Source organism: Taudactylus pleione, unplaced genomic scaffold (assembly GCF_031769625.1).
Source record: "Taudactylus pleione unplaced genomic scaffold, aTauple2 ptg000370l, whole genome shotgun sequence".
NCBI lineage: Eukaryota > Metazoa > Chordata > Amphibia > Anura > Myobatrachidae > Taudactylus > Taudactylus pleione.
In genome coordinates, this window is record NW_028284771.1 from 7,041,831 (window position 1) to 7,068,897 (window position 27,067).

Here is a 27,067-nt window from a genome sequence, read left to right on the forward strand (position 1 = left end):
CATGCCGAAGGGCGTGGTCACATGCTGAAGGGGCGTGGTCACATACCGAATGGGCATGGCCACATGTTGAATGTGGTGTGCCGACATGACACACCACCCATTTCTAGTCACTCTGGGAACATTCCTTTCCATTCCATATGCACCTTACCTATGCGGTGGTTTCTCACAATGTGGTACCTCTGAAGAGATGTATCCTCCCTGGGACGACGGCGTCTTCAGTCGGTATTCAATATTCATGTACTGTAGGTCACATCGTCTGGAAGATGCCTGTTTGTGTAAGAATATTAACAAGGTCATCATTATACAACAGCGGTTCATCGAGACTCCTTCCCCCTGTGTAACTTCCTTCCCCCTGCGTCTCCCAGCCACACAATCTCCCCCTTGTGTCGTCTCTCAGCCACACCACCACCTCCCTCCCTGCATCATCTCTCAGCCACACCATCACCTCCCTCCCTGCATCGTCTCTCAGCCACACCATCACCTCCCTCCCTGCATCATCTCTCAGCCACACCATCACCTCCCTCCCTGCATCGTCTCTCAACACACCATCGACTCTCCCCCTGCGTCATCTCTCAGCACGCCATCACCTCTCCCTGCGTGGTCTCTCAGCAACACCACCTCCTACCCCCCGCGCGTCATCTCTCAGCACACCATCTCCCCCCCTGCATCGTCTCACAGCCACACCATCACCTCCTCCCTCTGTCATCTCTCAGCCACACCATCCCTCCCCTCCGTGTCGTCTCTCAGCACATCATCACAGATACACACACACACTGACAGACACACACTGACACAGATACACACTGACACACACTCTAACACAGACACACATACACTGACAGATACACACACACACACTGATACAGATACACACACAGTGACACGCACACTGACACACATACACACACACTGATACAGATACACACACAGTGACACGCACACTGACACACATACACACACTGACACAGATACACACACACAGTGACACGCACACTGACACACAGTGACACGCACACTGACACACATACACACACTGACACAGATACACAGTGACACACACACACTGACACAGACACAGTGACACGCACACTGACACACATACACACACACTGATAAAGATACACACAGTGACACACACACACATACACTGACACAGACACACACAGACAGGGCCGCCATCGGGGGGGACTGCCGGGACTGGAGTCCCGTGCCCGTACACTCAGACAGTGAGGAAGGGACCGCCGTCCGCTCCTACACCTTCCCTCTGTGCCGGGCCCCTCAGTTGTCTGCCATGCTGCAACAGACACAGGCTGTCTCTCACTGCCTGGTCCGATACAAACATGCTCCGTTTGGGCAGTGTTTAGCCAATTTGAGCATCTGCGCATAAGCAGGGCTGTAGCGAGGATGCTCCAGCCCAGCTTCTCTGCCCAACCAACTGCCTTCAGGTGCCGGGCGACTTACAAATATATGACTGACCGCCGGCACATGGCTGTTCCTGTTGGCCTCCTTCTTCCGGTGATGATGACAGCGCCGCACCACCTTGGGACCCCAAGAAGATAACGGGCCAGAAGTAGGCTGGCTGCTGGAGCTCAGCTGCCCAAGTAGGAATGTTGGGGCCCGGGAGGACTGAGCAGAACCCAGACCACCCATTAGCGTAGGTGCTATAAATCATTATATATATTATTTAAGGAGTGGGGTTAGGGGGGAGAAACTAATGCAACATATTTTACAACGGGAGGGGGAGAGAAACATTAAACCTATAAGGGGTGGGGGTGAAGTGTTGTTCGGACAGGGAAGAGGCTATATGTGTGTGTATATATATATAAATATATATATATATATATATATATATATATATATACACACACACACATACGTACAGTATTAACCACACTGCGGTTGCCGGGCTCAATTAGGGAGTTTCCTTTCTCCTCAGATCCTCCTGACATTTGGCCGACATTCCTGTGTGACTGGATCATGCAACCCACCAAGAAACTCTGCAGTCTGGCTGGACCAAATTGCAATATATAGCACCTATCCTTGTGTATCAGTGCCTATTTCCTTATAGATTGTAAGCTTGCGAGCAGGGCCTTCCTACCTATATATCTGTCTGTTATTACCCAGTTTTGTTCTATTAATGTTCCAATTGTAAAGCGCAACGGAATATGCTTCGCTATATAAGAAACTGTTAATAAATAAATAAGAATAAATAACCTATATGGATGACAATCAGATACACTTGATGCCACTTATTTGTGTTTTCTTGCTCCCTTTTTTCTATGGTCATTACAATTGAGAGACTGATATATACAACAGTATCATAGGCTTTGATTTCATGATTGAGTTTATATTTAAATGTCTTGTGACTATTATAGCTGATATATGTTAATTTTTATGACCAGTATGGTAGTTGTTGAGAGAAAATATGCATTGTGGCTAATTAACTATTATCTATATAATTAAGCCTATAAACATTATTTTTTGGAGATTTATTCTTTCCATTGCTGCCATAATTTTGGGACAAGTGCAATATTGGATTTCCATGCCTTTGTGAGATATATACAGTATATAATTTCTTTCTGACTATTGTACCATGGACAAATGTAAATACCTAACAATAGGTTATTAACTTACTCTTTAACCTATTACCACTATATAATTAATCAGGTATACAACACTATATGTGATGTTTTAAATTTGATGTCAGAACAAGGATGTGCAAGAATTTTCTTCTGTACCTCAATGAATTTATACATGTAATAATAATCACATGTTTTTTCCTTAAATTATCTTACCGTAATGAAAAAAACTATAATATATGTTATGCAATTACATTTTTATTGTGATCAGAATCAATACGCATTAGGCAGCATAGTATATGACAATAGTTAATACTTCCTTATTTAATATTTTCGCCTACAGTTATCTATTTATGCATATGTATTGATATATTATTTTTACTACTTCTATTAACGGCATCTACCATGTTTCATAAACTCATATTTTATAAGGTATGTTCTCAATAAAAGTTATGTTTTAGACAAAACTACCATATCATACTGTAAATACATATATAAATACATATATAACAAGAGTGCCCCACAAAGGGAATTTTTGTTCTTTTTTTGCCTGTGCATTAAATAAGACTACCAATGCCAATGTCATCTGTTGGTGTAAGAGTTTATAGTATCGTTGAGTATCGTTGGAAAGTCCATCCAGGTCAGGAGACTTGCCCAGGTGTAGCCTAGATATAGCCATCAATATTTCTGCAGTGGACACATTATTACTAAGCAGTTCTCGACTTGAAGTTAGTTTAGGTAGTGAAGCCTCATGAAGCATGAGGTCATGTTTGCCGGGGTCAAAAGGCAAATCTTGATATAAAGAGGAACAATAGTCCTCAAACTTCTTAACTATGTCCTGGTTAGAGGTCTTTAGTGTATTTGTGAAGGAGTTCCGTATTGCAGTGGTGTATGTCCTTTGACGCCAGGATTTCAACATGGTAGCTAATAGGCGACCTGCTTTTTTCCCCACCAATAAAAATAATTTTTGGTGAAGATAATGTCTTTCTTGGCCTGGGACAGTAGATAATTATCTAATAAGGGTTTTGCCTGCAGATAGGCCTAATGGGAGACTGCGGTTGGATTATATGAGAACAGTACTGCTGATGGAGAATTGTACATAGCCATAGTTTCCTCATGCCTTATTGCCTAGAGAAATATTCAATGATGTGCCCCCTTGGAACCAACTTCGATGCTCCCCAGAACACCGTTGGGGTATCCCAGGCATCAAAATTGTCATCTAAATAGTTCATCCATTGGATAGTGAGAAAGGCTTTACATTTTTACAAATATTAGTTCTCCACTTAGTACAGACTTTTAATCAGTTTATTCACTGTGGAAAATTTGACCCTGACACTACAAGGTCCAATATAATTATAATTCCTAAACCCGACATGGACCATACTAAGTGTTCCAACTGTAGGCCCATTTCCCCGCTGAATACAGGTATTAAGCGCTTTCAAATCTTGTTCAATATACTCAATAATCATTTGACTAAACTGATCAATCCTGATCAAGTAGGTTTTGTCTTCATAAAGTCAATATTTAGACAGACTCAGGAGAAACACTGCCCTAATTTCTTACAAAAAAAAAAAAAACAATTTAAAACTTTCCTTATGCTGGACATACAATATACAATTATCGGCCCGATATCGACTGATCACCCTGATAATTGTACTGTGTGTGCAGCCGACCGATGCTAAAGGATCAACCGGTCAGACATGCTGGATCTTCCAGCATATCTGTCCGATGCAATATTTTGTAAGTTAAAAAGTCGTCCTCATCGGGCAGTGTATGCCCAGTCACGGCTGACCTACAAACATTTCCTCTGTTATTTCACAGGGAAGGAACAGGGAAATGTCTCCTCCTGCAGTGTGGAGCACAGATATCTGGGCCAATACACGGTGAGATATCTCACAGTGTAGGCCTGTGATACCTGCTGGCTGTCAGGCTGCCAAATGATATGTCTGTCAGTCTTACAGGCATTTTTTCTGCAGTGTTTGCCCAGCATTAGTAGTATTAGCATTAGACGCAGATAAAACCTTTGACATATTATCATGTCCATTTACATTTCAAAACATTAAAAACTACCTGTTCTATGGTAATTTCTACAGACTGGGGTATAATGAGCCCACCGGGAAATGCAGAAACAGGGGCCCACTGGAGGGGCATGACCAGACACTTGGCTTGTGTGGTTATCCACTTAGGGGACGAAGCCATCCCATAAAGAATATAGCAGATATATTATGCAGCCTCAGATATGCAGGCACAGTACTGTATAAGATGCGCTGATGTATGTGAACTCAAGAGCAATTGCACCCACAATATACATAAACAAAGATAAACGCACAGCCCAAACAGCAGTAAGAGACTATAGGGCAATAGTTTGATCAGTGTTGTGTTTGCACGTTTATATAAATAATAATCAATTATAGTATTATACAGTTATCACACAACTGAGATTATATTCCACTGCCCCCCACCTCTACTCCTGACACTATACCTCTCCCACCACACTTACTCCACATCAAATACGTTGCAAGGCCTTCTGAAAAACCTCTCACACATCTATCAAAAGATATTACCTCTTACCTAATACTACTTACAGACACCCAGGGCTGGAGCCGGGCGATAGTTTGACCTGTGCTGGCCCTGCCCCTGAATGTGTTATGTCACTGTAAGGTAGTGGTGTCGCCACTACAAGGGGGAGAAGCTTCCGGAGCGTCCTTAGGATGCTCCAGACGGGCCTGTGGTGGCCTGCTGCTGGGACTAGGAGGAAGCAGGGCATCCTAAGGAAGCTCCGTTCAGTTCTGTGGCAGCCTGCCACCAGGACTAGGGGAAAGCTTAGCTCCTGGAGCGTGCAGTGGATATTCCAGGCGGCAGCTTCCTGGACTGGAAGGAGCTCTTCCAGGCACCAGGGGCGTATCTACCCATTGGCCAGGATGGCACTCGCCAGGGGTGCCGGCCAATGGGGGGTGCCACATGTGGCCAGTGGGTAGAATCAAGACAGGGCCGCCTGTGGCTCGGCAGCTCCTCAGTGCATCAGCAACAAAGATGAGGCGCACATGACGTGACACGCACCTTGTTTAAATAAAAAAGCTTTATTTATTCTATCTACCAGGTAGCCGCTAGCCGCTGGCAAGCGATGGCAGCTGCCCAGACCTTGACATCTAGGAACTTCCTAGATGTCAAGGTCCGGGCAGCCGCCATCGCTTGCTGGCGGCTGCCTGGTAGGTACATAGAATAAATAAAGCTTTTTTTTTTTAACAAGGCGCGCGTGACATCATGACGTCATGTGCGCTTCATCTCTGCTGCTGCTGCACTGAGGAGCCGCTGAGCCACAGGCTGAAGTCGGTAAGTATTTGTGGGCATGCGGGGGACTGGTGGCTGTATGGTGGGGGCCAGGGACTGGAGCCGGTGGCTGGATGGTGGGGCCAGGGATTGGAGCCGGGGGCTGGATGGTGGGGGCCAGGGACTGGAGCCGGGGGCTGGATCTGCGGGGGGTCAGGGAATGGAGCAGGGGGCTGGATCTGCAGGGACTGGAGCAGGGGCCTGGATCTGGGGGTGCCAGGGACTGGAGCCTTTTATTACAGGCAGGCTAATGGCTGGGGAGACAGGAGGGTGATGGCTTGGGAGACAGAAGTGGGATGGTGGGGTTGGGGAGACAAAAAGGGAGCTGCCTGAAGAAACAGAAGGGGGTGCTGGCTGATAAAACATGGGGGTTGGCTAGGGATAGAGGGCTGGCTGTAGAGACATTATAAGTACAGAATAATTATTCAGAAAATATGGGTGGGGGGGGCGCCAGTCCATTACTTTGCCAGGGGTGTTTGGACCCCTGGATACACCCCTGTCAGGCACCCTGCATGACAAATACAGGTGTCTCTGGGCCTAGATCAGCAGCATTGCTGGCTGATCCCTAGTTACAGCCCTGCAGACATCATTTCTCACCCACTGAAATGGTCTACGCCATTCATGTCAAACTCAAAATACCAACCAGGCTGAATATTCAAGGTCTTAAGAGTGTGTGGGCCGCAACAAACAAAAAGTCTTAAATGCAATTTTGAAAGGTTTATTATTAATAAAAACCAATGCAGTGCCCCCTGTAATAGTGCCCCTTATGCAATGCCCCATGAATTTGTGCCCATTATTCAATGTCCCTTATGCAGTGCCCTAGTAGTGCCCATTATGCAGTGCCCCAGTAATGCCCTTTATGTTGTGCCCCCGTAATGTCACTAGTAGTGCCCCTTATACAGTGCCCACAGTAATGCCCCTAGTAGTGAACTTTATGCAGAGCCCCCGGTAATACCCCTTATGCAGAGCCCCCAGTAATGTCCCTAGTAGTGCCCCCAGTAATGCCCCTAATGCAGAGCCCTCAGTAATGCTCCTAATGCAGAGCCCTCAGTAATGCTCCTAATGCAAAGCCCTCAGTAATGCCCCTTATGTTGTGCCCCAAGTAATGCCCCTTATGCAGAGCTCCCAGTAATGCCCCTTATGCAGAGCCCCCAGTAATGTCCTTATGCAGAGCCCCTTATGTTGTGCCCCCAGTAATGCCCCTTATGCTGTGCCCTCTCCCAGTATAGAACAGGCCCCACTCACTTGTGCAGCACTTACCTTTCTTCATGATGGCCACTGGGCACCGCTCCAGTCCACGCCGTCTTCACTCTCACCATCCCGCGTACACGCTGCCACTGACTGGATCTAATTAGATCCAGAGAGGTAGGCGCAGGCTCGTCTCATCTCAGGAGACGCGGGTGATGTCATGACGTCACCTGCACGCTGCATCACTGGGAATGTTGGCCTCTGAAGCGATCAGAGGCTTATGATCACTTCAAAAACCTGCGTTGCCAGCTTTAAATAGAGTAAACACTGCCTGACTGGGGCTGAGCTCCGATTGTGGCAGGGGATGGGGTGCATATTATATATACAGTATGTGGGCACACATTGGGCCTGATTCAGAGCCGCTCGTAAGCGGCCGCTCGTTCGTTCCGAGCGATGTTTGCACAATTGCGCATGCGTACAGATCGTAATACGCATGCGCGAACCAGTCAGTGCGGCCGAAAATCGTTTGTTCGCTAAATAGCGAATGCCTGCTATTTTGAGTGACAGGAGGAGGCGTATGTGGGTGGTAACAGGGGAAGGTGCTTGAAAATGGGGAGTGGAGATCAGAACGCAGGCATGCTTAAAGGTCAAAATGGGCGTTTTATGGGTGTGCATAATTAATACAGCAGCGTCATTGACCACGTCACTGGGTTATTTTATAGTCAGAACTGCTCGCAAATTTGTGGTAGGAAAAACCAACCACAAGAATAGCGAGCAGTTCATACGCTGGTCGATGTACTCGATTAATCTAATAAATAGCGGACATGACGTAGGATGCGAGCGGCCAGGGGGCGTCGTTTTCCAAAAAACAACCGCAAGTTTTGTTCGCTCGTTCAGACCTAGAGGCGTGAACAGGCCGCAAAGAGCGAACGGTTCATTTGAATAGCCACCCTTTTTTCTGAACGAGCGAGCGCAAATAGCGTCTGGCTCTGAATCAGGCCCATTGTCAGGCCTCATAAAATGTTTATTCGGGCCACATTTTTGACATGCCTGGTCTACACGCACCATCCATCCTACCATACCACACTTATTACCCCTCACCAAATACACCACCAAACACGTCTCACATCTATTAGTGCACTATCTCTCATCTACTGCAGCAGCCTTCAAACATTACCACCCAATGACATTACCCAAATCCCTTTCACAAATTGCTACTCCCTAGCTGCATATCAAGAAAACAAAAAAACACAACATGAAAAGAAAACTATAACATCTTTGTTTTATATAACTGAATTGTCCTATGTCTCAATTTCTTTTACATATATTCATTCATGATAAACCCTGTTCAGATTTTAGCAAGCAGTGGTACTGTGTTTATGACTGTACCGCTTACGCCATCTATAGATAGCATAAGCAGTATGATCCCCATTGCCGGCTGTGGGGACCCAACAGCCTTTCTTGCTTCAGCTAAGCCTTTGAGGCTTTGCTGAGTCCCTGCCGGGTCATTGTGCATGTGCATATGCCCGTCACACATGCACATTAGTCAACAAGCAAAGATGTATATAAAACATTATGAATATGTATATACAGTCAGGTCCATAAATATTGTGCAAATGTCACACCTAGAATCAACTCCAGACCTTTTACCTGATTAATTGACAATGAAATAACGAGGGAATAGCCCACACCTGTCCATGAAATAGCTTTTGAGTTGATAGTCCCATTACTTTTGGCCCCTTAAAAAGTGGGAGGCACATATAGAAACCATTGTAATTCATACACTGTTCACCTGATTTGGATGTAATTACCCTCAAATTAAATCTGAAAGTCTGCAGTTAAAGCACATCTTGTTTGTTTCAATTCAAAGCCATTGTGGTGGTGAATAGAGGCCAAAATCTGAAAATTCTGTCAATGTCCCAATATTTATGGACCTGACTGTATATATGGGGTTGTACTGCACAGCAGTGGATCAGTGCCCCCCAATGTCTTGTGCCAGCCCCACCCCCAACCCGTGACATCACATTAGGTTATGGGCCAGAGGCAGAAGTGTGGAGTGCTCAGGGAGCTTCTACTCACTGCAGGGTGCGTACCCAGAGCTTCCTTTGGGCGCTCTGAGCAGCACTGAAGCTGGGCTACTGGCACACACACACACCCTGGTAGCCAGATGTAGGGGCTGGGGGTAGTGATGGTGAATCCCCAGAGCTCTGCGCCCTGGGTGACAGCACTGCTCACACACCCCTCCCTACGGCTTTTGTACGCATAAATGTATATTTGTATATGTGTGTATGTGTTTATATGGAGAATTACCACATCTGCTCCCACATGAAATGAATACACCCCTACTTCCCCTCAGAGCATTATTATTATACCCCCAAAACAACTTCAGCATACCACTCTCATAACAATAATATATCCCCCAGAATATTAATACACCCCCACCACGTTAATATTAATGTACACCCCCCAGATAACATTAATCTTCACACGCCCCATATTGCATTTATACCTCCCCATATACCCAGTGCCAGCACACTGACTGCAGTGCGCAAGAGGTGGAGAGACTCACAGACCGGCTGGTAGGTAGAGGAGAAGAAGGTGCAAGGACTAGGAGAGGCGACTAAGGACAGAATTTCATTAGCTGCCAAAAGTGCAGTCTGGCGAAAAGCGGATTGAATTTGCCTCATTCGCTTGTTTTGATGCAATGTTTTCTCCATGCGCGTCCACTCAAAAGCCCTAAAAGTATTTAGTGCCCTGTTCACTTGTAAAACAGGCGAAAATACAGATAGGCGAATGTTTTACAAAGCAAAACTAGCGAAATGGACATCATTTTTTTGGGAAATCCGTCTGTACCCCATAAAAAGCTTCAGTGACCATAGGTAGTAGTAGTAATCCTAATAAAGGTATTTAGTGAACTTATTTTGTGGCAAAGGGCTGTTATATGCATAGTTGCATATGTGTGGAAAAATGATAGAAAGCAATGTTTTTTTCGGAAAAATAAGTACCGTAGATAAATTTGGGGTACCTGAAAATGGGAATATTTTGATGTCTCTAACAGTAATATTTTTTTAAAACTCAAAAATACACCTGCTGCAGCCTCTTGCAATCTCAAAAACATCTGTTTCATCCATATATCCCCCCAAAATATCAGGCCCCCACTTTTTTTTACCCAATTTCCAACACTTTCTTACATTTTCACCCCAAAAATGACATGTCTTATTTTTGGGGTGAATTGAAATAATTAAAAAAAAATTTTTTTTGACAAATTAGTCATTAGGGGGGATGTCCAAAGGGTTCCGAACCAAGGGCCTGATTCAGACCCGCTCGCTAGCGCTGTGTGCTCGCAAGCGGCCCGATGGTTTACGAACACGCATGTGCACGCTTCATTCTGCGCGTGTGTGAACTACTCTGTGCGATCGCAGCCCACTCGCTCGCCCAGCAAAGACAGCCCAGTGAAATGAGTGACAGGAGCAGGCCACTAATAACGGGGGTTGGAGATGCGAACGCAGGCGTGCCTGAGTGTTTCAACGCCGTTTTCAGAGGCGTGCATAATTAACATGCAGTCATAGTACACGTCACTTGCCATTTTTTTACCCTGATTTCCTCGCAATGCTAGCAATGCGGTAGGGTAAAGCTCCCTGCAAGCACTGCGTTAGCATACGATGGTGCTCGATGTACCAATGTTTTAATACAATTCCAGGAGATGACGTGTTGCTGGTGGGCGGCTCTGCTTTTGTGATTGGGCGTACGCTCACACAAAGTGACCACTCGCTAAGACATGGTGGGTGTTCTTATACCTTGGCGAGCAATCGCTTCCCGTGGCGTCACTTTGACAAATTTGCATACGCAGCTAGCGAGCGTATGCAGATAGCGACCAGGTCTGAATCAGGCCCCAAGGCCCCACCTTTTGCACTTCTTTTCTCCTGCCTTTTGCAGGTATAAAGATAGGTCAGAGGAGAGAAAAGGACAGAGGAGAAAAAAGGGGTGGAGTCTCAGGGAGGGAACAGAGACATCTTTACTACACACACAGTGGCCAACCCTGATTATGTCATATGACTACTGGGGGACCTAAGGGGAAGGATTGATGAAGCAATTTTTTTTTCAATTTGTTTATTTTTTGCATTCTGTGCTGCTGAAGATAGAGGGAATGGTAGGCCCTGCCCCCCCCCCCCTATGATAGGGGATGGGTCAGCAGCAGGGCCCACCGGTGATATCCTCGACTTCCTTCTGGGCCATTTCATCTGCAGTTCTGACCAGTGTTAGTTTGAGTAATGTAACTATTCAAGGTTATCCTTGGGTCCCTTAATTTATACTTATTGTATAGAACCCTTAGCTGCCAAAATTAGATTAAACCTGAATATAACTATTGAGTCATGTCTTGCGGAACAATGGGAAGAAAGTAATAGGGATCGTCGCCCTGCAGCATCAATATCATATGCATTTTTTGTATAAAGGTTTCACTGGGTTCAGGCATATGGATGCCGGACTGTAGATAGACAGAAATTAGTTAGACAATGTCTAGATCGACCCCAGTTGTTAGACAGTCAATAGATCGACAGGTACAAAAGGTCGACAGGTACTAAAGGTCGACACACTAAAGGTCGACATGTAAGAAGGTCGACAGGTACAAAAGGTCGACATGGAAATGGTCTACACAAAAATGATCGACACTTTTTTTTTTTTGGGTTAGGCACTTAAGATGAGCCAGTGTCCAACGTCATTCCCTACCATCCAACGTCATTCCCTACCATCCAAGTGGGCATGGAGGGGGAATAAATCCATGTGGCGAGCGAAGCGAGCCACCGTGCCCGCAGCGTGGAAAGCAAAGCGAGCCCGCAAGGGGCCGAATGGTATTTATGCAAAAAATAAATTTTGGAAAAAAAATGTGTCGACCATTTCCGTGTCGACCTTTTCAATGTCGATCTTTTGTCCCTGTCGACCATTTGTACCTGTCGACCTTCTTACATGTCGACCTTTAGTGTGTCGACCTTTTGTACCTGTCAACCTTTTGTACCTGTCGATCTATTGACTGTCTAACAACTGGGGTAGATCTAGACATTGTCTAACTAATTTTTGTCTATCTCTTATACCACACCCCAGGCATATATGAGCAGATTCCTTTGAAGAGCGTACTGACAGTTTATTGAGCATGTTCATGTGAACCAGCACTCTGTATACTGTACCTTCCTGGCTGCCATCCAGTGTTTGACCCCAGGCTATCGAAGCACTGACCATTTGCTCTCAGACAACTACCCTCACTGGATCTAGACTTCTGGCTATTCTTTGGACTTGCTGTTACTTAAGTCTCCAGACTTTTCCTGGCATTGGAATTCAGCAATCAGTGTCAGCATACAAAGGCCATAATCCATGAATCTTAATTGAACATAATTGAAGAAATTTGTCCTTATCAGGAGCAGAATAAATAACACCAAGTGGTAGGCTCAGAACAAGCTCCCCACGTCCGAACAGGCTCCCTGGGTCAAAGTTCTGCCCAGCGCACTCTGCCATGAGGTCCGATCAGGACCCCAACATCTCCATTAGGCATCCCAGACCAAAGGCCACCCCTCTGTGAAGTTTTCATCCAAGTCCATCCAATGGAAGGCCCAGAACAGGCTCCCCAGGTAAAAGTTCTGCCCAGCGTCCCCAGGTCAAACTAGTGTATCGGGTCAGCAGGCCACATCGGGAGAGAAAGGTAAGCAGGAGATATATGTGTATCTGCTGCTTTACCTTTTTGACGAATGGCCCGAAAACTTAATTTCTACTAAAGCAGGTGAAAATGTTAATTTTCACCTGCTTTTGTAGAAATTAAGTGATAATGAATAGACCTCGAACTGTATTTGTTAATATGCCTACTGACTGTGTAGTGTAAGCTTATTTTAACATAAATGATAGATAGATAGATTATAGTTAGATAGATAACAATAGCAAAATGCATGGAGGAGGTGATTTTTAACCTCAGTATACTGACCATGTGATTTGTTACATCATAAACAGCCTTTGTGATGTCACTTAGCTTTGGTAGAATGTCAGTTCAACTGTATCTGCTGATATGGCATGCCACAATGTAAGGTATGCTTATTTCTTCTTCAGGGTCCATAGGGATCTACAGGGATACCATGGGGTGTAGGTGGTGGATAAGGACCGGACATCAAACAGTTAAGCTTTCAACTGCCAGGATGCAACGGTCCCTCCCCCCTAAACCCCGCTCCTGAGCCTGAGGCAAATCAGTTTGCTTGCTGTCTGGCAGGAGCTCGGATCACCTTGTTTAACAGTGGGCTGCCTTATACAGCCCAAAGCTTTATTTTTATGATTTCTAATTTTATTTATCTCTATTACTGAGTGTGCAGCATCAGACTGTGCTTAGGACATCTGTGCTGCCACTCCATCACCCCTCTGGGCGCCGCAACTCCATAGCATCGCTTGGTACTTTCGGCGGGGCTCCTTGCTAGCCGGCCCTGCGGAGGACCCCAGACTGCAACTCGGACGCAGATGACAGGTAAGGCGGGTTACCACGTGTGGTAGCCCAGTGCTGGGCAGTCTTACCTCCGGTCTCAGGGGACAGACCGGAGGTGCTGAGAGTAAACACTGGCCTCGACCGCGGGATCCATTAGACCAGCAGGGTACATATGGTATCCCGGTGGTCAAAAATCAGCCAAGGGAGGTCAGCTTTGCCTATTACAGCGGCCCCTCCCCCAGCTCAAGGCGCCATTCCACCGCAGTCTGGACGCTCTGAGCTGCTCTCTTCCTCGGACCCGCCCCCTCAGAGGTCTCCGGCGGCCATTTTCTGCAGGCTCAGCCACAGCTCTCTCTAGAAAATGCTGGGTCCGGTCCCCCTACATACCTCTCCCAGGAGTCAGATTATGTAGTGCTATATTCCCCTATATTTAAAACCAGGACTGGCCCTGCAGCCTGGTGCTGGTACCTAAATTACGGTGGAACCCTACTCATTTTGTTCCACATTATTTTAGGTACCAGGACAGGATGACAAGTCCAGGGCTGGTTATGCTTTTGGAGGGGGACCTCACATCATTTTTAAAAATAATTTAACCCGTTTTTAACTAATTAAAGGCAGAAACATACACAAATCACAATGATTTGTGTATGTTTCAGGCTAACTCACAGCTCAGGAGGTGGAGAGTTTGAAAAGTGATTTGGGCAGAGAGTTTGCTGTCATCTCACCCGAGCTTGTCATCCCGATTCTTGGTAAATTTGAGAGATGTATATTTTAGGTGAAAAGTACTTCCGATTTGCCCAATGGTGAGTTGATTCGAGTTAGCTATCTCCCCCAAGTTTTACGAGTGAGAAGAGAGAAATCTCTCTCTATCTCACCCGACTTTACCTTTAGTAAATTTGCAAGATGAACTGAATTACACTGGTGAAATCCTGTTTGGCCCAGATCTAGACAAGATTATAGCTACTTTGGCAGCATCAAAATTCTGTTTTTCTGCCCTCAGCAGCTACTGCAAAGCCTCGTACAACGTATTTTCGTCCCCAGGGAAATCCTAAGGGCCAGTCGTTTCCTCCGCAATCGGCTTCCACAAGGGCCGCCAAGCTCAGGACCAAGCAGACCTGGGCCACCCGATGTCCTGCTTCCAAATCTGAGGACAAACCTTCAGCCTGACAGGATGGGCCTCCCCCTGGGAGGACCCCAGAGTAGGAGGCTGACTTCTTCAATTTGCCTACTGCTGGCGTCAAACCACCACAGACGCTTGGGTACAAGAAGTGGTCTCTTACGGGTGCGCCCTCTCATTCCTAAGACGACCACCCCACCAGTTTTCCTACACAGGCCCTCCATCAGACCCGAGCAGGGCACTGCTTATCCAGAAAGCCATTCAGTCCTTGCTGCAAGTGGGGGTAATAGTTCCAGTTCCGCTATCACAGCAAGGGAACGGTTATTATTCTACCCTATTTCTGGTGGAGAAACCAAATGGGTCTAATCGGCCTATCCTCAAATCCCTGAACAAATTCATCAGGGAACCCAGATTTTGGATGGAAACCCTACACTCTATTGTATGGAGCTGGGGGACTCTGGATATTCAGGACGCTTACCTACATGTACCTATAACACCCTCTCATCAGCGATATCTCCGGTTTGCTGTACTACAGCAACATTTCCATTTTCAGGCTCTGCCCTTTGGACTTTTTACAGCTCCACGGGTTTTTAACAAAATTATGGCGGTCATGGCAACCCACCTGCGTTGTCAGCGAGTCAGGCTGCTACCATACCTGGAAGACCTCTTGCTCTTGGCACGCTCCCCAGAGGTTCTTCAATGCCATCTTCAGATAACTATTGCCTTCCTACAGAGACACGGCTGGTTAATCAACTGGAAAAAGTCCTCCCTGAACCCTTCACAAAGGATGGTCCATCTGGGGGCTCTTTTGGATTCTCAAGCTCAGAGAATCTCCCTGACAGTGGACAAGATCTCCACACTTCAACAATGAGTGCAGATTACTCCACAGTCGCCGAGTCTCAGTTCACTCAGTAATGCAGATTCTGGGATCCATGGTATCCATCTTCGACATGGTGGAGTACGCTCAGTTCCATTCCAGTCCTCTGCAACACCTAATACTCTCCAGATGGACCGGGTTGCCCAATTGGATCAGATTCCAGACAATGATTCTCTCTCCAGATGTTCGTCTGTCCCTCTCTTGGTGGTTACAGAGATCCAACCTAACCAAGGGTCGCCCCTTTTGGATCCCGGAGAGGGTACTCCTTACACCGAATGCAAGCCTCCAGGGCTGGGACGCAGCGACCGTCAACACTTCTTCCAGGGCCGTTGGACATCAGTCGAGTTGATCCTGCCAATAAATGTATTGCAACTCCGAGCCATTTACAGAGCCCTCACTGTGGCTCAGGACATTCTTCAGGGCAAGCCTGTACAAAGGTAGTCCGACAATGCCACAGCAGTGGCCTACATCAATCACCAAGGAGGCACTTGAAGTCAGTTAGCAATGACAGAAGTGTCATGCATTCTCGCATGGGCTGAAGGTCACCTCCTGGCCATCTCTGTGGTGTTCATTCCGGGAGTTCTCAACTGGGAAGCGGACTTTCCCAGCCGTCACGATGTGCATGCCAGGGAATGGTCTCTCCACCCAGAGGTCTTTCAACTCCTAGTAGACAATTGGGGCCAGCCAGAGGTGGACCTCATGGTCTCCCGACACAATCGCAAGCTGCCAGTGTATGGGTCCAGAGTAAGGGATGCCGAAGCAGCCTTCGTAGATGCATTATCGGTAAACTGGACCTTACATCTGGTGTACCTTTTCCCTCCAGTCTCCCTTCTTCCTCAAGTCCTTCGGAAGTTCAAGCACTGTCCTGCTGTTGGCTCCGGCCGGGCCCAGAAGACATTGGTCCGCCGATCTTCATAGCCTCTCCATAGACGCTACTCACCTACTTCCTCAATGTCCGGACCTATTGTCTCAAGGTCCATGTCTACATCCTGTCTTTGGCGGCTTGGCTCTTGAGACATCCCTCCTAAGGTCCAAAGGATTTTCTAGCTCAGTGGTCCAGACTATGCTCAGAGCGTGTAAGCTGACCTCTGCCCGGATCTATCACAGAGTATGGCACACATACTTCCAGTGGTGTGCTACCAGAAGTTTTGACCCTCAAGTTTTTGGGGTCTCTAGAGTTCTGGCCTTCCTTAAAGCAGGATTGGACCTTGGACTCCGCCTGGCCTCACTGAAAGTGCATGTCTCTGCTCTTTCTATCTCGTTCCAGTGCAGAATTGCTAAAATGCTGAATGTTCACACCTTCCTTTAGGGTGTACTCTGTATTCATCCTCCCTTCGTCTCTCAAGTGGTGCCGTGGGATTTGTCAGTGGTTCTCCAGGCCCTTCAGAGCCCTCCATTTGATCCCCTGGAATCTGTGGAACTCAAGTGACTCACAGCGAAGACTCTCTTTCTTCTGGCTCTTGTGTCCGCCCGTATGGTGTCAGATTTAAGGGAGCTTTCCTGTCGCTCCGCATTTCTGATCTTTCATCAGGACAGGGCTGTTCTTCAAACTCGTCCTGACTTAGGCCCTGATTCAGAGCCGCTCGTAAGCGGCCACTCGTTCGTTCTGACCGATGTTCGCACATCTGCGCATGCGTACGGATTTTAATACGCATGCGCGAACCAGTCAGTGCGGCCGAAAATCGTTTGTTCGCTATATAGCAAATGCCTGCTATTTTGAGTGACAGAAGGAGATGTATGTGGGTGGTAACAGGGGAAGGTGCTTGAAAACGGGGGGGGGGTGGAATTCGAACGCAGGCGTGCTTAAAGGTCAAAACGGGGCTTTTAAGGGAATGTATAATTATTACAGCAGCGTCATTGACCACGTCACTTGTTTTTTTTTTACTCAGAACTGCTCGCAAAATAGCGGTTGAAAAAAACAGCCACAAGAATAGCGAGCAGTTCATACGCTGTTCGATGTACTCGATTAATCTAATAAAAAGCGGACATGACGTATGGTGCAAGCGGCAAGGGGGCATATTTTTCAAAATTACAACCGCAAGTTTTGCTCGCTCGTTCAGACTTAGAGGCGTGAACAGACCGCAATTAGCGGTTCATTTGAATAGCCACCCCTTGTTTTAGAACGAACGACCGCAAATAGCGAGCGGCTCTGAATGAGGGCCTTACTTCCCAAGGTTGTTTCTCATTTACATATTAATAAGGAAATTGAAGTCCCGGCCTTCCAATCAGCAGACCTCTCGGCAGGTGAGGCCTCCTTGGATGTGGTCCATTCTCTCAGGATCTACGTGAACTGTCCAAGTTCTCTTCGGAAAAGAGATTCCCTTTTTGTCCTTTATGGATTCCACAAGAAGAGCTGGCCAGCTAACAAACAGACTCTGGCCAGATGGCTTTGCATGACTATCTCACAGGCTTACACACGGACGGGCCTTCCTGTGCTGGCTACCATCTCTGCTCATTCCACTCGCTCTGTCGGACCCTCATGGGCAGCTCCCCGTGGCGCCTCAGCTGAACAGCTTTGTTAGGCGGTCACATGGTCTTCTGTCCACACCTTTCTTAGGTTTTATGCCTTCGATACCTTTGCCTCTCAGGATGCTTCATTTGGATGCAGGATATTCCTCTCAGCTCAGGAGCGCCCCCACTATTGAATATTGCTATGGAACATCCCCATGGTACCCCTGTGGATCCCTATGGATCCTGAAGAAGAAATTGAGAGTTATGGTAAAACTTTCCTTTGGTAACTCTCTTTCTTCGAAGTCCATTGTGGTTTCCTGATCACTGCTTTCCCGTCTCTTTGATGTGAGAGTGTGATTCTTCTGTGTACCAGTCTTCCTTCTCTCCTCTCCTTGGGCTTGTTAACAAACTGATTTGCCACAGGCTCAGGGGCGGGGTTTAGGGGGAGGGACCGTTGCATCCTGGCAGTTAAAAGCTTAACAGTTTGGTGTCCGGTCCTTATCCACCACCTACACCCTGTGGTATCCCTGTGGACCCTATGGACATCGAAGAAAGAGAGTTAGCAAAAGTAAGTTTTACCATAACTCTCATTTTTAACCTAAATATTATATATGACAATAATGATAGATAGATAGATAGATAGATAGATAGATAAATAGTATTTGTGAAATGCATATAGGATGTGATTATAACCTCAATATGCAAATCATGTCACTTGCTATAAAACTGGCAGAGGTGGAAAATTTTGCTATGGGGCCCCCCTAGGTCTAGCTACACCCGTGTAGATATATATGGTAAAATGCAGGTAGATGTTATTTATAACCTCAATACTAGGTTGATCATGTGACTTGCTATAGAACTGTCAGTTATCAGCTGTATCTGTTAATCTGTCTATTGACCTTGTAATGTAAGCTTATTTTAACCTAAATTATATATAGATTGATCGATTGTAAATAGATAGCAATGGCAAAATGCATGCAGGAGGTGATTCTGACCATGTGACATGTTACATCATAAACAACCTTTGTGTCACTCAGCTTTGGTAGAAAGATCACTATTTTGTACAGAGATGTCAGTTATCTGCTGACATATCATAATGTAAGTTAAGCTTATTTTAACCTAAAAGTTATATATGAAAATAATAGATAGATAGATAGATAGATAGATAGATAGATAGATAGATAGATAGATAGATAGATAGATAGCATTGGTGAAATTCAGATAGGTTGTGATTTATAACCTCAATAGGGTAATAATCATGTGACTTGCTATAGACCGTTTAGTTATTAGCTGTATTTGTTAATATGCCTACTGACTGTGTAGTGTAAGCTTTTGGTGCAGCAGGGAGCGTGTGGGCATGGGGGGTGGCGGCGGCTATTTAGAGAGAATTGCCTACTCTTGCAGGGGGAGTGGGACTCGTTTTTTGGTAGGCTCCCATCTGTCCCAGGAAAGTAGGCAAGTATTAGATAGAGAGATAGATAGAAAGATAGATAGATAGATAGATAGATAGATAGATAGATAGATAGATATGGTGAAATGCAGGTAGATGTGATTTATTACTTCAATAGGTCGATCATGTGACTTGCTATAGAATTGTCAGTTTTTAGCTGTATATGTTAACGTCTATTGACCTTGTAACGTAAGCTTATTTTAACCTGATAGATAGATAGATAGATAGATTATAAATAGATACATAGCAATGGCAAAATGCATGCAAGAGGTGATTTTTCACCTCAGTTTACTATTATTATTATTATTCTTTATTTATATGGTGCCACAAGTGTTGCCTTACATAGTACATAAACAATTACGTGAACAAGAAACCAGTGAGTTATAGTACAATACAATGCAGGTCAAGGTTTATATACATTGCTGCATTGGCGATCATAACACTTAAATAAGTAACAGGGTGTAAGTGTTAGGTGTCCTAGTGGGGAGTAAGTAGTAGATGAAAGTATAAGTAAGGAGAAGCACTGGAAGGAAGAGGGACCTGCTTGTGAGAGTATACTGACCATGTGACTTGTTACATCATAAACAGCCTTTGTAGAATAGTAATCACTTCCAAGGGCGGATTAAGGGCCACATGGGACAGTACCTATACTGAGAAGGGAAGGAGCTGTAACCATGCTGTGTGGGTGTGACCAGTGGCATCATGAGGGGGGGTGCAGGGGTTGCTGGCCGCACCCGAGGGTGACACCAAAATGCCAGCTCCTCTGCAGTGACAGGAGCCGGGTGCTGCAGTGTAACATTCTCCTGCAGCAGCCGGCTTCTGTCATAGAAGAGGAGCCGACAGTGCACACTGCCTTGTCTCCAGGGGCATCCCAGCATCTCCGCACTAATGCTGGGCTGCCCCCGGAGTGATGTTATCGAGATCTCCAGCAAGGTCACACCCCTTTATTTAGACCACACCCCCTTTCCGACTGGCCATGTCTCCGACGCACGGGGGTATCCACAATGCGCACCGGGTGTACCCAGACCCGGTGGCGCTCATGGGTGTGACCAGAGCCAAGTGAGTGTGTACACGACATACACTATCAGCCCCAGTGTCTCCCTACATACATACAAATACAAATAATGTATAATTGTTTGTGAAAACTAGAAAAAGCTATTTTAATAGTTTTATATTCTGACTGACTGTTTGGCCATGCTGATGATGGGTATATTTTTTATGTGGGGGGCTGGAGCTGGAGCTCCATCCGCCCCATTGTTAATCTGGCTCTGCTAGGAGTAAATTGTTGTTATTTTGCTTTTACTCTTAGCTCTGAATACGGCCCTATATGTTAATGTTATTTACTTGCTTAGCAGCAAAATATCTTTAAAAATGTATTAAAAATGTTGAACACTATTGAACCCCATGCAGATGAATATTAAGCACTCAGCCCTGTATAGCATTTATCCACTATTATGCCGATTAGTTGTATACCACTTTCCTGCAAATAACCATGGATTCATTATTAGTGTGCATATGGAGGTGAACCCACACAGCAAATTGGCTTAACCAGGGTGTTGATTTGTTGATTTATTCGCCAGGTAGATATACAGGTGGCTGACAGCCACTGGCTGTAGACACAGAAACAGGTAAAGGTTAACTTTATTCCAGATGTAGTCTAGAGCGATTGGGTATGCTGGGCGTTGCAGTGTACCAGGAAGTAATGACACATACACCATACTTGCCTACTTTTGAAAAAGCATTTCAGGGAGATTGTGAAAGCAGCACCTATGAGCGCGGCTGTAAAGTGGGCGTGGACGGCTACATCTGAGGGGCGTGTCATAAAATTGATTTACATACACATGTAAATGAGCCCCAAAGTAGTTAGTAAGATCTACTTGTTGATATAAACACACTGATCACTTCTCAGAAAATACATGTAACCATAGGGATCATTGTGCCTTTTAACCAATGCAGGGGAATTATACTAATGATCCCATTTGAATGTACATATCTCTGTTTTTTCTTTTATATAACAGTGTCATAATGGGGGGGTAAGGTGAAATGAGGGAGATTGGTAGACTCTTCAGGGAGACAGGGAGATTGCTGCTATTTCAGGGAGTCTCCCTGACAATGAGGGAGAGTTGGCAAGTATGACATACACCCTTTAGCTAGGTAGCACTATGCCCCTCTATGTAGGTGCTGATGGCATAATGTAACAGGGAACCTGTGGGAGCCTGGTATGGCTCAGTAACGCTGGGGAGTCTCAGATTGCATCCTAACATGGAGGACGCCACTACAGAAAGACGCATGGTGGAGCCGCACATGCGCAGTAGCGCATGTTGGAGGTCTGGCCGCCAGTGAGAACCGCATCCTAGTGCCCGTCGGCTCTGGGGCTAGGTATGGAGGCTCCTCTATCACGCATTTGACCTAAAAGAAATTAAAGACTGAAAATAGGAAAAAGAAAAATGATCAGGAATCTGCGCATGTGACTGACCCATATTGTGAATGTGCAGTACAGGTTTGCGATCCCACACGCAGTCTGACAGCAGATCGTCAGTGATTGCCCCAGTCTGCTGCCCGTTTCTGGGTGGAATGGGGGCAGCGATGGTCCAAAACGGAGGTGTGTTGCCACCATTGCGCGTGCAGGGGGGAGGGGGGGGGGAGTGGTAATGCCAGGATCTCCGTTGGCTGATGGGGATTTCCTGTCCTCTTTTACTCATCTGTGACGCAGCTCGGATCAGTAATGCATGCAGGGGCCGTATTACAGCTATGACAGATGCTAACATCGCTTCTGAGTCATTTGCTGAATCACCCCCTGTATACACTGTGTACCTTTAAACAGTTTTGTTAGCAACAGTAAGAAATAATGTTCATGGGCGGTAGCCTCTACTAAAGTCGTTACTGTAGCATTAAAAGCTTCTTTTCTGTGTTAACATAGAAGACAGTTTAACCCCCTCTGAGACGCTGTCTGAAATATAAACAAATGTATAAAGATTGAGTTAATAGAGCCCATAAATACTTTTTATATAAGACATATCATATTAATACACATATGGGAATATACCTAGCTTAATAATTTCTCAGCTCTGAAAATCAAGGTCATATCTTCCTGTAAACAGGAAGCATTCACTTGGGACATATAACGTTAATATCATAGTGTGCTCTGACTGTCAGATTTCTCATATTATTAATAAAAGCATGGGCTGCTCTTTACATCCATAATATTTTTATAGATAATTTTATGATCCAAAACTATTATTTTCATTGGCACAATGGCATAGTTAACATATTACGATTCAGAAATGTAAGTAAGCACAAGAATACTAATGTTAGGGTTTCTGTCTATCTACTGTATAGTCATGCCAGTTTATTTAGTCAAGTGTCTTACATCATATGGTGAGCAAGCACATGCTATGGTATCATCTCCCACTAATGAAGTTTGTCAAAGGTGCTGTGACATATTAGTATCTGCTATACAATTCAGAGAGCCTCCCATTGACTGACATGCAATACAGAGTCCAATCTAGTGACCACCCCCATTACAGAGAGCATCCAAGGGACTAATATAAAATCTTAGTTACCACCATAGAATACAAAGAGAATCTTAGTGATCACCATATAGATACAACCCTAGTGTTTAGTAGCAATAACATTCAGTTATGCCAATAATGTTAGTTTCACTAGACAGTTTGCAATATCATATAGTTACAAAATCAAATGTCTAAAAACCACTTCCTAATAATGCTCAATGTTTCTATAAGGGTGAGGTTGTATGCTTCTAAAACTATTATCATTACTTTATTCTGACTTGTCATGTCTCTTCCATAATATCCCATTGTATAAAGTAACCAACAAAGGTCCCATCTGATGCCCTATGTTTTCACTCTGGGATGTACACACATTTATAAGCCTTATTCTACATAATTTATAGTATAATCCATCTCCATCATAGGTAGCTTTTCTGCACTTCCAAGCAAAACATTTCTCCTTCCACAGCTTACTAGAGAGCTGCTGGAACAGTACCCTACATTGGGGTTGACCATCGATGTTTGGCAAACACTGATGGCCAGGCTGCCATCAATGGTTTTGTGACAATATTTTTTGCTGATGTTTATTTTATTTATATATTTTAGTATATATACATACTAATTCCCATAGCTTTTCCTCCTGTAGTCCAATTTACATAGCCAACCTCACCACAGGCATGCTGATACATGTTGTTCCCTTGATTTGTATTTTTAAAACTTTGGACTATTGACCTTAATAGTTTTGTAACCTAAAAGGGCCCATACATCCGCAATCACCAAAAAAACACAATTCACAGATTCTGTGATTTTTTTTGTTCCCCGATTTAAAGATTCCCCAAACAACCAATCTGTGCCCATACAATACAGATAATTTTTTTCAGTGATTTGAAGATCATTTTCAGGAAAGCCAGATCTGTCAATCTTGAAATGCCCATTATTTTTTATCGGTCTGCAAATCTGCTGATTGTTACCATGAACTAGCAATCTACAGCCCAATTTGTCTGTGCAATCCAACATATTTGACAACCTGATTCACCAATTCCAAATGCTTTTTGGTCAGAATCTGTTATCTGTGGACACCATACACTGGAGATTTTTTTACACAATCATCTGCAAAACTCAGGATTGCCCCCAATTGATTGCTGATGTATGGGGGCCTTTAGACATGCTTTTTCAGTTTCGCTTGTGTACTGGCTTGGGACCAGCTGGACAGTTGTGTTTGGAGTTCTGGTGTAAAGGCCCCCATACACCACCAATGGATTATAGAAAGCAAATGAAAATGCCAGCGCTCCCTTTAGGGGATATAGGGAATATGGTTACCGTAGCAAAAAAACACTTTAAATAGAAAGTCACATAGATATCACATAAATGTCAATATCCCAAAGCAGTGAAAACTGGTTTCTTTAAAATTCCTTAGTAAACAGTGTAAACTGGTTTCTTAGATTCTTCAGTTAGAACTTTTCCTAGTTATCGGGATAACTTCTTAAAAAATTCCTTCAGCATATAACAGCACCTCAAAAAAATCACAATATGGATTCCACCATGTGAAGTAAAGTTACATTTATTTCTCACAAGGTATAAAACAGTCCCAAATCAATTCAGGAAATAAAATCAAGATGGCAGCATACCAGAATTGACCTTTACAGAAAGTAAGTGCAAAAGCATAAGGGGTTACAATGCTGCCCCAACAGCAAGTCACCTTCCCTGCAGATGGACAGGTCCCTCTCTGTAATAGTGAAGACTGGCAGTCCCTTCAATACCAACGCGTTTCGGCAACAGCCTTTATCAAGGTATATCCATATGTTCTAAGGTGCATAGTTTATATTGAGGTCCTAATGAGTGATGAGCCCGCTCTTTTTACTAATTGTCCAAGCGGGTGTGTACAATCAGGGCTATGTGTTCCATTTCTTTTGGAACGCATGCCCGCTACTTCCGCCGGAGGTGATGTCACCCATAACCTCCCTATTTGTCTATTACATTGAGGGCTTCTTTGACGCTATGCGCTATTACCTTGGAACGCATTCCCGCTGTTTCCGCCGGAGGTGATGTCAAACAACCTCCTTATCACTTCCGCTTTAGCCGCCGGAAGTCTTATTCTGATCCACGTGGTGCGTTCCACCCGACGTTAACAGGAAGTCGCGCGTAGTTAGGTGGATATATGTAAATGCGTTCCACCTTTATTAAGTGTACAAATAGCGCTTCCTCTATCATTTATATCACTGCATTCCACTTATTACAATACATAGGTATATATGCATAGCTCTACTCCATCATAATGGTATTTAAACCTCAAAAACAATAAAGCAGGTTACACCAATAAATAATATATATGGTCCCTTTATAATGTGCAAATAGCATTTAAAGTGCATACATGGATATGGAAGGGATACATATATTAGATGTCTGTTATTTATGTGTTGTTATACGCCTGTACTTATTTATTTATAGCTTATATGCACATTGCACTACATTCTTCTTTTAAAAATATCCTTTTATATATATATATATATATATATATTTATCCTATCTTTATGATTATTAACCTATGTGATATATTTGTTTAGGTTTTAAAATGTTTTTATCAAATGGATATTATGGACCAACATTGTATGCTTGTTAAATGCTATTTGCACATTATAAAGGGACCATATATATTATTTATTGGTATAACCTGCTTTATTGTTTTTGAGGTTTAAATACCATTATGATGGAGTAGATCTATGCATATATACCTATGTATTGTAATAAGTGGAATGCAGTGATACAAACGATAGAGGAAGCGCTATTTGTACACTTAATAAAGGTGGAACGCATTTACATATATCCATCTAACTACGCGCGACTTCCTTCTAACGTCAGGTGGAACGCACCACGTGGATCAGAATAAGACTTCCGGCGGCTAAAGTGGAACTGATAAGGAGGTTGTTTGACATCACCTCCGGCGGAAACAGCGGGAATGTGTTCCAAGGTAATGGAACGCATAGCGTCAAAGGAGCCCTCAATGTAATAGACAAATAGGGAGGTTATGGGTGACATCACCTCCGGCGGAAGTAGCGGGCATTAGTCTAAGGCATACCGGCAGCCAATCAGCAGAGGCTGCCGGTCCGTGAGCTCCAATTGGTTCGTGCGCGGCGCCACATTACAATGACGGCAGTACTGACAGTTCCCCAGCGTGTGGCAGCCACATCCCGCGCCACCCCGGGCTCACCCACTGCACAGCCCTGGCAGGTGAAAGAAGAGAGATGTGGGCTTAGGACCTCATTCAGAGCCGCTCGCTGCTGGCGGGCGCTTGCTCTGAATGTGTGCGTTTTTTTTCTCTGCCCGCTCGCTAAGCTGTGGGAGACCACCCACAGGTGGTGCGAGCGGCCCGGAGCCGTCGCGATAATCACGACCATCGGGCTTGCGACGAGACCCTAGGGTAGGGTCTAGCTGCTGCAAGCCCGAGTGGACTTCCTGCTCTAATAGAGCAGGAAGTCCACTACTGACATCACTAGTGTTTGTCAGTAACACATCCCAACAAACGCCAGGTGTTCCTAAGGGAACGCCTGCATTTGTCCGGCCACCCCCCCCCCCTACCCGCCCTCAAAACGGGACGAGCTGTCAATCAACATCGACAGCCACCCCATCTTGTAGCGAGCCCCGTAGTGACTGAACTTCAGTCTCTCAGCGGGGCTCGTGCATGTGCACGCCGGGCGCGGCGCATACGCAGGGCATTAACATCGTGCCGCTTGCGAGCGGCTCTGAATCGGGCCCTTAATGTAAAGAGACTTTACTGTGACAAAATGTGTAAGGGGCATACTGTGGCATAATGTGTAAGGGGCATTACTGTGGCATAATGTATATGGGGCATTACTGTGGCATAATGTATATGTGGCATTACTGTGGCACAATGTATAAGGGACATTACTGTGGCTTAATGAATAAGGGGCATTACTGTGGCTTAATTTATAAGAGGCATTACTGTGTTGCATAATGTGTTGTAAGGGCCATTACTGTGGCATAATGTGTTATAAGGGACATTACTGTGTGCATAATGTGTTGTAAGGAGCATTACTGTGTGGCATAATGTGTTGTAAGGGGCATTACTGTGGCATAATGTGTTATAAGGGACA

The 27,067-nt window shown here is 45.1% G+C and overlaps 1 protein-coding gene across 3 annotated transcripts in view; it reads left to right on the top strand.

Moving 5' to 3' along the window:
• MCTP1 (multiple C2 and transmembrane domain containing 1) overlaps nucleotides 1–27,067 on the top strand; it is a 1,010,275-nt gene that overhangs the window by 597,004 nt on the left and 386,204 nt on the right. The gene's annotated exons all lie outside the window — the stretch shown is intronic.